The following is a 14,440-nucleotide window of genomic DNA, read 5'->3' as shown; positions in this document are numbered from 1 at the left end:
GGTGGAACTGAAACAACAGGGGAGTGTTATATGTATAACAACTGTTTGTTTTCTTCTCTGGATCTCGCAGCACGCATTGAATCAAATGGGGGAGTATGTTACGATATTGAAGCAATGATGCTGCAAGCTGATTGCTTGGAAAAGTCATGTGATGTTGGGAGTGTCTGTGGGAAACAGACAGCACCGGAATTAGCTCAGAGTATAATATGAGCTGCACAGGAAGCGCTTCTGGGAGTCGTCTGCTGGAGGTTGAAGGGAGCAGACATGATTTTTGTAACACTGCAGAGACAGAAATAAAGCCATGTAAATACGTTTCTGTCTTATCTCTTTCCCCTGCCGGGGGGGCAGGAAAGAGTGGTGTGTTCTTCTCACGCTGAGAAGGATCGCCTATCGCGACCTCTGCCAGGTCCTTGCCGGGAGAGCAGACCGGGAGGTCAACAGGAGACCGAGCCGGGTGCCTGGGAGAGATGCCAGTTTCTGCTGATAATGGCTCGGAAACCAACAGTTCCCACCTGTCAACAGTTAATATCCATTTTCTGTATTCTTCTTTTACTTTTTTATTGTATGTTTTAGAAATTGTTGTAAGCTATAATCTTCTATTTTATAATTATGGAATAAAATTCACCCGCAAAATAACACCTGAAGAGACAGTACCTAAGAGTGGGAAGCTGTGAGGAGTACCGGTTGAAACACATCATACCTGTTCTTTCACAACAGATTGCCCACACTTGCAAAATGTTTTGCACTGGGCTCTGCTAGTGGTACTGATTGGCGAGCAAACCCTGTTTAGCACTGCCATTTCTTTTACTGCCCCACATGCCTATGACAAGCCTGAAAACAGGACCTGAACATTCTCCCCTTCTTAAAAAGGTAAAGAGACCCCTGACCATTAGGTCCAGTCGTGACCGACTCTGGGGTTGTGGCGCTCATCTTGCTTTATTGGCCGAGGGAGCCGGCGTACAGCTTCCGGGTCATGTGGCCAGCATGACTAAGCCGCTTCTGGCGAACCAGAGCAGCGCACGGAAACGCAGTTTACCTTCCCGCCGGAGCCGTACCTATTTATCTACTTGCACTTTGACGTGCTTTCGAACTGCTAGGTTGGCAGGAGCAGGGACCCAGCAACATTCATTTATTCATTAAATTTCTATACCGCCCTTCATTTGAGGATCACAGAGTGCTAAAGGATATAAAAACGCCAACATGCATAACATGTTAAAAAAGCCCGCCCCCCAAAAAAGTTTAAAAGCCCATAGCTTCTTTAGTCAGAGGCCTGGGAGGAGAGGAATATTTTTGCCTGGCCCCCAAAGTATGTAATGAAGGTACCAGGCAAGCCTCCCTGGGGAGAGCACTCTGTAAGCTGGGAGCCGCTGCTGAACATTCCCAGCAACTGGAAATTGCTTTGATATGATTAAATTTATAGACTGGTTTCCAGCAGATGGCCTTTAAGCAGCACAATGCCTCTGACGGTAGAGCTAGAACATAGACACAAGGGTTAGTAGCTACAGAGAGCCTTATCTAATTTGTCTCATCCTGTCTTAAATCTATCTAAGTTGGTGGCCATTGCTACATCTTGGGGAAACAAATCCATACCCGCCTCTAAGTGTCCCATTTTAGGTGGGACATCCTGGATCACCGAAGCCAACCCTGGCTTCTGTTTGGATTCTGGAATTTCCCATTTTTTGTTCTGGTGCTCTAGCATGAGTCCTTGTGCCAGACCAGAAGGTGCTCTGCCACAATCCTGCTGAGCACCAGAGCACCTTCCAGTCTGGTGCTCCTCCTCGGTGTTAGAATTCCTGATCTATGATTGCAGTCATTGGATTATTGTCTTTCACATGACGGTATGTTTTGACTCCACAGAGTGGGAACTGACGGAGACAGGATGTTTGTGTTACTGTGTTCCGTGAAGTGGGACTATTGTCCTTTGTTTTTTTCCTCTTCGCTGTCTGATGCTTAAAAGAGAGGGAGCCATGTTGCAGTGCTCCATGTGTGTTTATATGTAAATAAAGTAGATTAGCCAAAATGCTGAGTTGCTGAGATCTGTCACGCACAAGTTGTGAAGACTTTGTGGATCCCTAAGTGTGCTGGTGTCAGTTGGCATCGGTCGTTGTGATGTTCGGGCAGAGGAAAGCTTATGAAACTCCCGAACGATCGACCAGGAAGGAGGGAACATGCCAGTCAGCCATGTTTCTCTGCCAGGGTCCTACTCGAGTGTAGGCTGAACTCTTGACACTCAGTAGGGGTTCCCCAAAGTGTCTTCTCATCCAGCACTCTGGAGTGACCCTGCTGACAATCACCAGAGCACCGGATCAGACATCCCGATTTGGGGGACAAAAACATTGGAAAGTATGGGCGAATCTTTAACTATGTGTTGTGACATTAGATGTAGGCTAAGTGGGCCTGGCTTGGTCAAAACAGCCTCACAGGCCAAATCGAGATGCCAGACATGCCTAATGTGGCCCACAGACCACCACCCCCTCCAGCATACATGTACGCAGAGAATCCCCTCAAACTTTATTCCCTGTGAATTCAGTAGCACAGTCGTTGGGGGCATTTTGGCTCAGCACATTACAGAACTCCAAGTACGAACTCATTTGCCAGTCGGGAGTTGTAAATTTTGCCTCACTGTCATAACTGTACTAATGATTATTGCCTTCGGCTTGAAACATGCTTTCTATTTTCACCACTGGCGGTAGCCTTTCTTCAGCTAATCAGCTCTTTGGCATTTACTGCCAGTTTCTTTTGATTACTTAAGTAAAATTGTGCCTCTGCTTTCTTCCCTGCCAGGTCAAATGGTAAAAGATATAGTAGGAAAACATCTTACTTTCTAAATACTGCATGACTAAACTCATTAATCAAAGTTCTACTGAGAATCAACTCGTGTCAGTCCTGCAAACATGAAAATCCTCTTAAAAGATTATCTTGGAAAAATAAAAGAACGACTATTAAATTTAAAAATGTACTGTCGGATGAAAAAGACAATGATAAACAATGCCACTAATTTATCTGGGGGAATAAAAGAATCCCTGCAGGATGCACACTGCAAAGGGCGGCAGTTGGTTGGTTGGGGAATGAAACAGTCATTCCAACACAGGAAATGTTCATGATAAACACAGGGCTAGATTTAGGTGTTTTGAAGCCTTAAGTATTTTAGATTCAATTCAGTCACTTAGCTAGGGTGGGCAGTAAGGGCGCCAACCTGCACACAGGGGGGTCATTTCATGATTTGGTGGCCCTTAGAAGGTTGACATATGTGACCCCTCCTGTGTGGACATCTGGGCAAGCAAAGAGCCATGATTGGATGTTATTATCTTATTTTCCTGGAATATGACATGCCATAAATTTCTGTTTTGGCACACTGGGTGTTAAAGAAAATGGCTGGTAACCCTGGAGAGTTGCTGCCAGTCAGTGCACACAATGCTGAGCTAGATGGGTCAACAGTGGTGTAAGGTCGCTATGTTTAATGCTGTTTATAAGAAACCTGAATAATGCTTGTTTTGTTGGGATTCCACCCACTTCCCATAGTCTGCTGAACTCCTCCCCTCCCCTGTCACGGACTGGTTGGGTACAGAGGAATGGTGGGAGCAACCAAATGGGGAACGCCTAAGAAAAGAAGGCTCGGAGCCTAAAGAGTGGTGGTGGGAAAATGAGTGGTCAGAGGGAGGAGACTGGGAAGAGGAGATGTCAGAAGCTGAAAAGGTAACAGGGCTTAGTGAGCTGGGAAGTTTAGAATCAGAAGCTGAAGTGGAGGAGGGAGGCCAAGTGCCAGAGAAGTCAGGCTGGTGAAGTGTCATGGTTTCCCCACTCCTGCTGCAACAAGCTGCCCTCCCACCTTGTCTCCCAGAACCAGAAGAGGCATGAAAAGGGCAGAAGAGAGGTTGGTTGCACACAGACGCAGCCCTGGAGAGGAGGGCACTTAGACCGCTTTGAGGAGGTGGGGACTTTCAGTCTTGACAGCTGATTTTCATGGAGTAAGACCACTGGGAATGAGCTGCTCTGCTCAATAGGCCTGACACTCAACCAAATCCGTAGAGATCATGTTTTTGCTAATAGTTAACTCCAACTTAGAACAGTGTGATTTACTGCTGACTTTGAGAACCACCCTAATAATATTATAATAATTTATTATTTATAGCCCGCCCATTTGGCTGGATTTCCCCAGCCACTCTGAGCGGCCCCCAACAGAATATTAAAAACACAATAAAACTTCCCTAAACAGGGCGGCCTTCAGATGTCTTCTAAAAGTCAGGTAGTTATTTCCTTGACCTCTGGTGGGAGGGCGTTGCACAGAGTGGGCACCACCACCAAGAAGGCCCTCTGCCTGGTTCCCTGTAACCTCACTTCTCACAGTGAGGGAACCGCCGGAAGGTCCTCGGTGCTGGACCTCAGTGTCCGGGCTGAACGCTGGGGGTGGAGACGCTCCTTCAGGTATAATAATAAATCATGAAATATTTGTTCAAAATATTTGCTGCTCTAGGTGAAAGATAAGATGGCACCCCTTGTATCAATGTATATGGAACTAAGCAAAAGGGTGTCAGGGAGTGTCAGGGCTGTAGTGGAGACAAGGGGGGGCAGAGACTGACCCAGGAGAGGGGGCCAGGGGTTTATGGAGTTTGGTGCTACCCATGAGGCAGGACCCAAGGCAAAGGGAAGAGGAAGAGTCAGAACAGTCAGACAAGGAGCAAGCCAGTCAAATCCCCACCATCTCCTGCCCCACTGTCTCCAAGCCCCTCCTGGTACTAGAAGAGAGAAGAGCAGCGACGACTTCCATGCAGAAGTCTCGGGGTGCATGAGCACAGAGAGAGCAGGGAGAGTTAAGAATTGGAGAAAGCTTGTTTAAATAAAGATAATACTCCCACCTGATCTTTAATGATAATTAACACCACTTGAAACATCCCCCACACCACATATGGAACTCAACTGAACTAGAAGTTGAATCTTAATTCAACACTGGCCATGGGTCAGCATCCCTCACCACACCTGAAGGCAGCAAGCTAGCTTAGATGGCATAGGGCAGGCCTTGGAGCACATACAGTCCCTTCCACACCTTGCTGCTGGCTCACAACTCCAGCATCAGCTTCAGCTGCTTGGTATGGCTGCCTCACTCTGGCCCTAAATATTGAAGATGGCATTATTAAATAATTTGGCACAGTTCACTGAGGTGTGTATTATTTGTACCCTATATGGTGCAAGGACAGGAGTCAGACACATTCCTTCTTTTTGCCCCATTTATTGCAAAGTTGAATTCTGGCCTAGTAAACCAGATGTATAGTTTATAGGCTAAACTGTTTAGAATTCAGCATCTATCGCCTTTGCTATCACATCTTAACAGGGGTAAAATGCTCTCCACTCCACTGAAATGGCTTCTTCACCCGTCAGGATTATTCAGCTTCCTACAGATCTGCTAACATCAGTCTGCAAAGTCTTACACATTCACAGATAGATTACTGCCTGCAGTATAGGCTTTTGTTTTCATTCTGCTTGTCTTGCTGGAAAGCTAGGTTCTGTGCAAAGGTTCCTCCAAGGAAGGGAGCCTATTGCAACCCGACCCGTTCAGGACAGAGCAAATAGGTTTGCCAAGGTGATGAAAATCTACTTGCAAGATGAAAAGGCTTCCAGCGTCTGATGATGCTGGTAGCAGAATGGCCTGGTTTGTTTAAATATTTTGCATGAGAAAAACTCCAGCAATCATTCCCACCTTTCAAATGTTGTAGCTTTAATATATGGTATCACACACACCTACACAACAACTGAGGCGTGAACAACTGAAGTGTGTATTGTACCCACTATCGCTTTTACCTACGGCACAATAACCAATGTGTGAATGATTTGTTATGTTACTCCTACGAAAGCATAATCATTAAGCATGCTTTTTGAAAAATCATTTGCTCTCAGTGTTCATATAGGCTCTGTGTTCAGACTAGCTGAATGCAGCGATCTATTGATTATGTAGAACGATACAGCGCCAATGAAGAGGTTCCCATGGAAATTGGCTCAAAGAGTCTGTAGGGAACCGGGTCCAGATCTGTGGATGTTCTTGGGAAGTTCTGATGCTCCAGTGGTATTTTCCCACTGTATATCATCAGACCATGCAGTGGAAAAAAAGGCAGAAGCAACTCAGTTCCCTCTCCACTAATTCAGTAGCATTTCTCAGAGCGCTCATAGGAACTTACAATTCATACTATTGGCACATCAACATCAATATTGCCTACACTGACTGGCAGCAGGAATCTTTCTCAGCCCTACTGGGAGATCACAGGGATCAAACCTAGGGCCTTTTGTATATACAGCATGTGCTCCACCACTGAACTACATTCCTTCCCTGAGTAGCAGGCTGCAGGAGTTGCCTATGAGCCATTATTATTAAGAATCTCCCTCAGTGTTGTGACATAGAATCTCTGCAGTATGATTAAGACAATAGGCTTAGCTATGCTGGGCATAGCTATGTCCACTTCCCTTACCTTGATAAGAAATGGGTAATCAGGCCTGTGGTTTCTCCAGTGTACCTGAGAAGCTGTGTGTGAAGAGGTTTGAGCTTAGGGTTGCCCTATGTCCAGATATAGCTGGGATTCGACCATTGGAAACAGTGTCTGGGTGAAAATCGCTGAAATGTCCAGGAAAATCTGGGCATAGGACAACCCATGTTGGAAGCGTAGAGTTTGGTGAATTTCCTGAAAAAATTGCTTCAAAAACTTCTGAGATCTTGCAAAAAGAAAAGAAAAAGCTCAACTGAGCAAAACTAAAAAAAGCTTTTAACAACTTTGTCAAAAATAGCTCTTGAAACATGGCAATCAGTGCTCTCACAAGTCACTCTCGAGTCCTTGTAGCAAAGGGTTTCAACCATTTAGAGCCAATGGCTCCCTTGATCAATCACATTCTTTCTATAGCTCCCCTGTGGGATACAGGGGAATCCCCACTTAGATGGGAGTTCCATTCCGGGGCACTGCGTGCATCACCGGGATGCCCCCTCCTTACTTGGATTTGAAAGTTGCTGAGGACCTCCATATTGCTTTGTTCTAACCCCCGACTGACTTCACTGGAAATCAATGACACAGTCATGACTATCAAATTCAATGGGTCTACACTGAGTAAGATTAACACTGGCTACAACCTAATATAAGCAGGTTTTTCATACTCAGGGAAGACTCATTAGAGGCCAGTGACCCCCAAGTCAGTCACAGCCCTCAATTTCAATAGGTCTCCTCCTGGATATACATTTTGTTGTTGTTTAGTCATGTCCGACTCTTTGTGACCCCATGGACTAGAGCACGCCAGGCACTCCTGTCTTCGACTGCCTCCAGCAGTTTGGTCAGACTCATGTTTGTAGCTTCGAGAACACTGTCCAACCATCTCATTCTGTCATCCCCTTCTTGTGCCCTCCATCTTTCCCAACATCAGGGTCTTTTCCAGGGAGTCTTCTCTTCATATGAGGTGGCCAGCTTCAGGATCTGTCCTTCCAGTGAGCACTCAGGGCTGATTTCCTTAAGAATGGATGCGTTTGATCTTCTTGCAGTCCATGAGACTCTCAAGAGTGTCCTCCAGCACCATAATTCAAAAGCATCAATTCTTCGGCGATCAGCCTTCTTTATGGTCCAGCTCTCACTTCCATACATCACTACTGGGAAAACCATAGCTTGAACTATATGGACCTTTGTTGGCAAGGTGATGTCTCTGCATTTTAAGATGCTGTCTAGTTTTGTCATCGCCTTTCTTCCAAGAAGCAGGCGTCTTTTAATTTCATGACTGCTGTCACCATCAAATGGATAGTCATTTACCTTTAGTCATTATTATTACTACTACCATTCATTGTCCATCTATTACCCATCTATTTCAATGGGTTTCCTCTCGAGCAGGACTCAACACTGCCTACAACCCAATAATGATGAATCATAGAATTAGAGTTGGAAGAGACCACAAGGGCCATCGAGTCCAACCCCCTGCCAAGCAGGAAACACCATCAGAGCACTCCTGACATATGGTTGTCAAGCCTCTGCTTAAAGACCTCCAAAGAAGGAGACTCCACCACACTCCTTGGCAGCAAATTCCACTGTCGAATGGATGGGCTTTACCCAACAAAGGCCTACTCAAGAGTCACTGGGGTCAATGAGTCAAGGCTGCCCCACTATCTTCCAATGGGTCTCCTGCCAAGTACATTGACTGCAGCCCTGGCAGGAAGAAGTTGTCTTGCGGACACAGTTGCTTGGAACCTTCTAGCTGAACTGGGATTCTTTTTAAAAAAAAGAATATTGGGTGGTCTCCAAATACACTGGAGCATACCCCCTCAGTATGATTCACTCAGATACCATCCATAGTTACTGGTGATTTAGTTTTGTTTATATTTGCGCAGATTTTCTACTTGCAAAATTTTCCTTGCGGCATTAATGCAATCTCCGTCTTTTCTGGAGGCTCGTTTTGATGGCAAGCAGACTTTTACAAATGTCAAACTCAATAGAGTCACTTCCTCAGCCATGACTATATCTACTCCGGTGGATGGAGCAAAAATGACAAGTCGGCTGCTGCTCTTGGTGCCAAGATTTCCCGGTACTTTCTCACTGTCAAAAGTTATATGAGGCAACAGTAACAATTCATGTTGGGCCACTAGCCTGTGACTCGGAGCTTGACCTTGACATGCTAGCCCTCCAAGGAATACTGTCGCTGATTGAAAAAGTGTCGCGTTTAATCAGGAGTCAGCACACTGGCCTGTCGCATTTGATAGACATGTTTAATTTGTGCTAAGCAAAAAGTGGATTCAGCACCTGAAAAATTATAGCACATTTTTAGTAAAACGGGGGTTATTACTTTTTTTTAAAAAAGCATTTCTTTCCTCATTTTCTTTTATTTTCATAATACGTTTCAGAAATACTAAGCAGGTCCACAGAAGTACAAAATTGGATAGTAATACAGATTTTTCATAGTACGCTAAAATACAATTTGAGAATCTAACATATTCTTTTCATTACAATATTAGAGGCTTCCTACTCTCATAAAAATGATGCTTTTGGAGGAATTACAGAATCTTAGGGTTGGAATGGACCCTAAGGGTCATTTATTCCAACCCCCTGCAATGCTGGAATCTCAACTAAGGCATCCATGACGGATGAACTTTCAATACTAGAGAGGCTACCACCTCCCAAGGGAGTCCATTCTTACCAGAACGTTCCTCCTCATGTTTAGTTGGAATCTCTGTTCTTGTAACTTGGAGCCATTGGTTCAGGCCCTACCCTCCAAAGAAGGAGAAAACAAGCTTGCTTCATCTTCCATGTTACGGCCCTTTTGATATTTAAAGATGGCAATCATATTTCCTGTGAGGCTAAAAGTATTCAAGTCCCTTGACCATTCATCATGCAACTTGGTTTCTAGACCCTTGATCATATTGGTTACCCTCCTCTGCACATGATCCAGCTTGTCAATATCCGTCAGCCTGGGTCCCTTTTAAGGCCTGGGAGAGGACCAGAATGAAGCCTTAACAGGCCCAGTCTGCTCCTGAAGCTCTGTCCCCTGTCCCGACGCTGGTTGGCCAGTTCAAAAACTGGCCTCTGGAGGGAAACCAGCACCCCCAGCATCATTCCCATGGGGCAGAGCAACAGCAAACTGACACAGCATGGCCTCATGGAGATGGCGGTGCTGCATGCTGTGCCGCAAACCCTTCCCACTGCTTGGTACCTGGTGAGTGGCAGGGGTGGCAGAACAGGGTGCGGTGGGTGTGGGCCACCCCCGGTGTCACCACTGAGTGGGTGGGATGACAAAATGCCGGGCAGCACTCACCGCGGTGCCTGCAGCGTGCCCGAGCAACATGTCTCTCCTGGGAGACACACGTGGCTTGGGCGCATGCAGGCTCCACGCTGCCCAAACGGTCTTCCTGCTGCTTCCCCCCCCCCCCAGCTGTAGGGCAGCTAAGTGGAAGGAGGCAGGCAGGCAGACTCCAGAGGCCCCGCAGTGTGGGTGACTTGCCCTGCCCCTGGGCACACCGCCCCAGACGCCCAAGCGGCTTCCTCCGCTGCTGGTGGGTGGGCAGTTTTTGCTGCTGCATCACACTGTTGACTCATGTTAAGCTTATGTTAAACTACTAACACCCCTAGATCAAATATACTACTGGGGAATAGTCTCATTTTTTTGTGGTACAAATTTTATTCATTTCTTGTTGTTCTTTAAATAATATTTATTAGAAGTTCAATAGTTACAGAAAAAAAGGGAAAAAAACAATAAAAATTTAACAAACAATACATCGAAAACAAAAAACAAAAAAATACATCAAAACAACAAGAAAAACAAAAACATTTAAAAACAAATCCAATATTTCCATATCTTTACCTTTCATTTACTTGTTTCATCGACCTCCTCACACCTCCCTTTTTTATATTCTAGTTCAATTAGCTATTTCAGCAGATCCTTTCCATCTTTCTCAATTTTTTGTTCTATAATTTATCTTAACACAATCTAACTTTAAATTCTCCACTTTGGCCCATTAACAATCAGTTTTTGCTGATTCTTTATAACATTTCTGCTAAAACCATATAACTTCATTCCAGCATTCTTCTAACATTCATTAATTTTGCAGTATTTCTGTAAATATACTTTGAATTTTTTCCAATCTTCTTCCACCGACTCTTCTCCCTGGTGTCGGATTCTGCCAGTCATTTCTGCCAATTCCATGTAGTCCATCAGCTTCATCTGCCATCTTCCCGGGTGGGTAGATCTTGTGTCTTCCAATACTTTGCGATAAGTATTCTTGCTGCTGTTGTAGCATACATAAAAAAAGTTCTGTCCTCCTTTGGCACCAATTGGCCGACCATGCCCAGGAGAAAGGCCTCTGGTTTCTTCAAGAAGGTATATTTAAATACCTTTTTCATTTCATTATAAATCATCTCCCAGAAGTTCTTAATCCTTGGGCACGTCCACCAAAGGTGAAAGAATGTACCTTCAGTCTCATTACATTTCCAGCATTTATTATCGGGCAAATGATAGATTTTTGCAAGCATGACTGGGGTTATGTACTTGTAAATCATTTTCATTAAATTCTCTTTTAAGGCATTACATGCCATAAACTTCATACCTGTGGTCCATAACTGTTCCCAGTCAGCCATCATAATGTTATGTCCAACATATTGTGCCCACACATTTTATTCATTTGAGCTACTGTCCAGATTTTGGTGATCTATTGATGTTGCTGATTTACTATTTTATAGATGGCCTCTGTTAATTTACAGACTTTGTGTACTTTCCAGGTGGCCTATCACCTAGGGAGAGGGTGGTGCTGTAATCTAAACCACTCTTGGGCTTGCTGGTCAGAAAGTTGGCAGTTCGAGTCTATGCAATGGGGCGAGCTCCCGTTGCTCTGTCCCAGCTTCTGCCAACCTAGCAGTTCGAAAGCACACCAGCGGGAGGAGACAAATAGGTACTGCTGCAGTGGGAAAGTAAACGAGGTTTCCATGCGCTCTGGCACTCATCATGGTGTCCTGTTGTGCCAGAAGTGGTTTAGTCATGCTGGTCACATGACCCAGAAAGCTGTGGACAAACACTGGCTCCCTCAGCCTCAAGTGAGATGAGCACTGCACCCCATAATCAAGTTTGACTGGACTTAACCATCCCCATCTCTGGCCTAATGCAGAGTCTGCCAGCATGATCTTGCTTCCCTACCATACATCTCACAAACGCATGAAGCTGAAAGTGAGAATAGCCAATAATACAAATAAGAAATAAGAAGGTGGTTACTTTGACCACCACAGCTATCGCCTATTGCTGCACTGGAGATATATCTTGAAGTTACAAGGCTTAATTCAAAAGTATTTTGTTTGCTGAGCCCCTGTGCGATCCTGGTTGATTATTGTGGATAGCTCTGATTTCCCAGCTGGTTTGGTACATACTCGGTTTATGTTGGAGGCATTTTTCTGATTCTCACTGAAAGCTGACCTTATGCTCCTTCAACAGCTATTTGCTCATTTTAACCTCCCTACAAAAGATTTTTTTCTTCTCTCTTCAGGTTGAGGCATTTCCCAAAATCTTTCTGGTATTAAATTACATCCTCCGTTCTCTTTTCTAGCAATATTGGTAAGAGAAAGAAATTGTAGTTAAAAGGATTTCAGTATGGGTCAGCTTAGAAAAAAAAAGCCTTAATAAAATGGTGCCACCACTGTGTACGAATTGGATCTTGATTTATTTTTAAGGGCTGTCAGATTTCATTTTGAGTCATATTCCACGCACAACTGGGAGTTTCAAAAATAACTTAAATAAATGACGTAGGAGAACATGACAGCAGTAACTTCCATGGGCGTTGAAAATGCTGTCATGCCTTCAAAGTGTGAGTGGGCCAAGTGGTAAGGTCTAACCATGAAATAATCCTTGGGCAACTCTCTAGTTCCTGTGGGTTCTAAATGATTGGGACTGTACCTCCTCAGAATGTACACTTTGAATATACTTGAATCCTTCACGCATGCTCAGCAAAATCTGGACACGCAAAGCATCTCAACATGAAAGCCACATCTTACGAGCAGAGAAGGGAGAATCAAAAGGGGACTCTGCCTTCTGTCTTTGATAACCAATTAAAATCGACTTAACAAGAGTACCCCTTGTGTCTCACAACCTGAGGGTTATTCCCCCAAAACTGATTGCAAATACAACCTGTTTTTGCCTTTCACACACTTGATACATGAAATTCTTATGCACACTACGCAATCTATATTTTGTCAATAATTTGAATGCCCCTTAATGGGATTATTCATGACAGCCCCCCGCTTAAATCTCCCATATGTGCACCTTGTGATACGAATTGAATGGTTCTTTAATGCTATAAATGTCACTCTTAGATATGTTGCATTGGCTCAAGTTGGCTTTAAATTGGATTAGTGGCTTAACTCCCTTGCTAGAATATTTGTAACTTAAATTGACAGCAAGTCTTTTCCTTCTAAAATGTATACTGTAGTCCCTTTTGTATTTCAATATGCAGTGCAATATGCTAATGCGGCAGAAGACAGACTCAGGATTCAGGATGACTTTAACAAATTGGAGAAGTGAGCCAAAACTAATGAAATGAATTTCAATAGGAACAAATGCAAGGTTCTGCGCTTGGGCAGGAAGAACCAGCTGCATCAGTATAAGATGGGGGACACCTGGCTTGCCAGTAGTACAAGTGAAAAGGATCTAGGGGTCCAAGACCACAAACTTAACACGAGCCTCTCTCATTCTGAAACCTTTATTGGCAAATAGCTACACATGAGTCAGCAGTGTGATGCAGCAGCGTAAAAAAGCTAATGCTATTCTAGGCTGCATCAACAGTTTAGTATCCTGATCAATGGATGTTATACTCCACAGATTAAATGTGCATTACAACACATATATTTGTGAAAATAACGTAAGGAAAATAGATTTGTGAAAAATGAGAATACTAGGTAGGGTTGCCATATTTCAAAAAGTGAAAACCTGGACACAAAAGTTGTTGAGCTTTTTTTTAAAAAAAACAACAACTGTTGAGCATTTTCTTTTATTTTTGCAAAATCCTGAGCTATTTTTAAGGAAATTCACCCAAATCTAGACTTCTGAAGGAGGGGTGGCCATACAACATTTCAGCGATTTCTGTCTGGACACTGTTTCTGACTACAGTATTCCGTGAAAATCCAGATGTATGGCAACACATCTAATGTGCATCTAATGAGAAATTCGTACTAAAATGCAGTTGAGCTTTTATGAAGACTTTTTAAAAAACAGTTCCACAGACAGATGAGTAAATGTGAAGAACTGAATTTAAGATTGGCAAAAACAAGAAGCTGAGAGGAACTCAGATTGACAGATTTGCCCATCTAACCACCACCATTAAATAACTTAAGTATTTACGCTAAGGTTACCAGATTTTTTTCAATGAATCCAGGGACACTTCAATGGATTTTGTATGGGGACTGATGTGTAAATCCGGGGACTGTCCCCGGGAAACAGGGAAGTCTGATAACCTTAATTTATGCTCAGATTATAATGTTAGTCATACTCGAGAGTAGCCCCATCAAAATAAATGGACTTCATAAGTAACTCAGGTTCGTTGATCTATTTTGAGAATGACATAGTTGGATGTCAGTCCCTGTGTTTGTGCTGTGCCAATTTTCTACAGACGGCTGTTTGACATTGGTGGTTAAAACCCATTAATTGGTGCTTGCCACAAAAAACCCTTGTATTGTCTTTCCAATTTTACTGCTTGTTTTCTTTAGCCAGTCGAAATGTCATGTGAAGTTAAAAACAAATGACAGGATGGGTAAGGGAAATGCAATTTAAACGACTTTTCTTAGATCACTCCGGTTGCAGCAGTGCATTAATTTTCTTTAGTTTCCATTTCTTTCCAGTTCTCTTCACTCTTTAATCCTTCCCTGTATTCTGCAATGTAACTCGCTGTCTCTAATGAGGAGGAATGAAATCAGGGTGGGTTGTTTTTTTGCTAATGGGAACCTGGTAAATGTATGCC

The sequence above is a fragment of the Podarcis tiliguerta genome (genome assembly GCF_965153285.1).
Source record: "Podarcis tiliguerta genome assembly, chromosome: 9".
NCBI lineage: Eukaryota > Metazoa > Chordata > Lepidosauria > Squamata > Lacertidae > Podarcis > Podarcis tiliguerta.
This window is presented reverse-complemented; position numbering follows the sequence as displayed.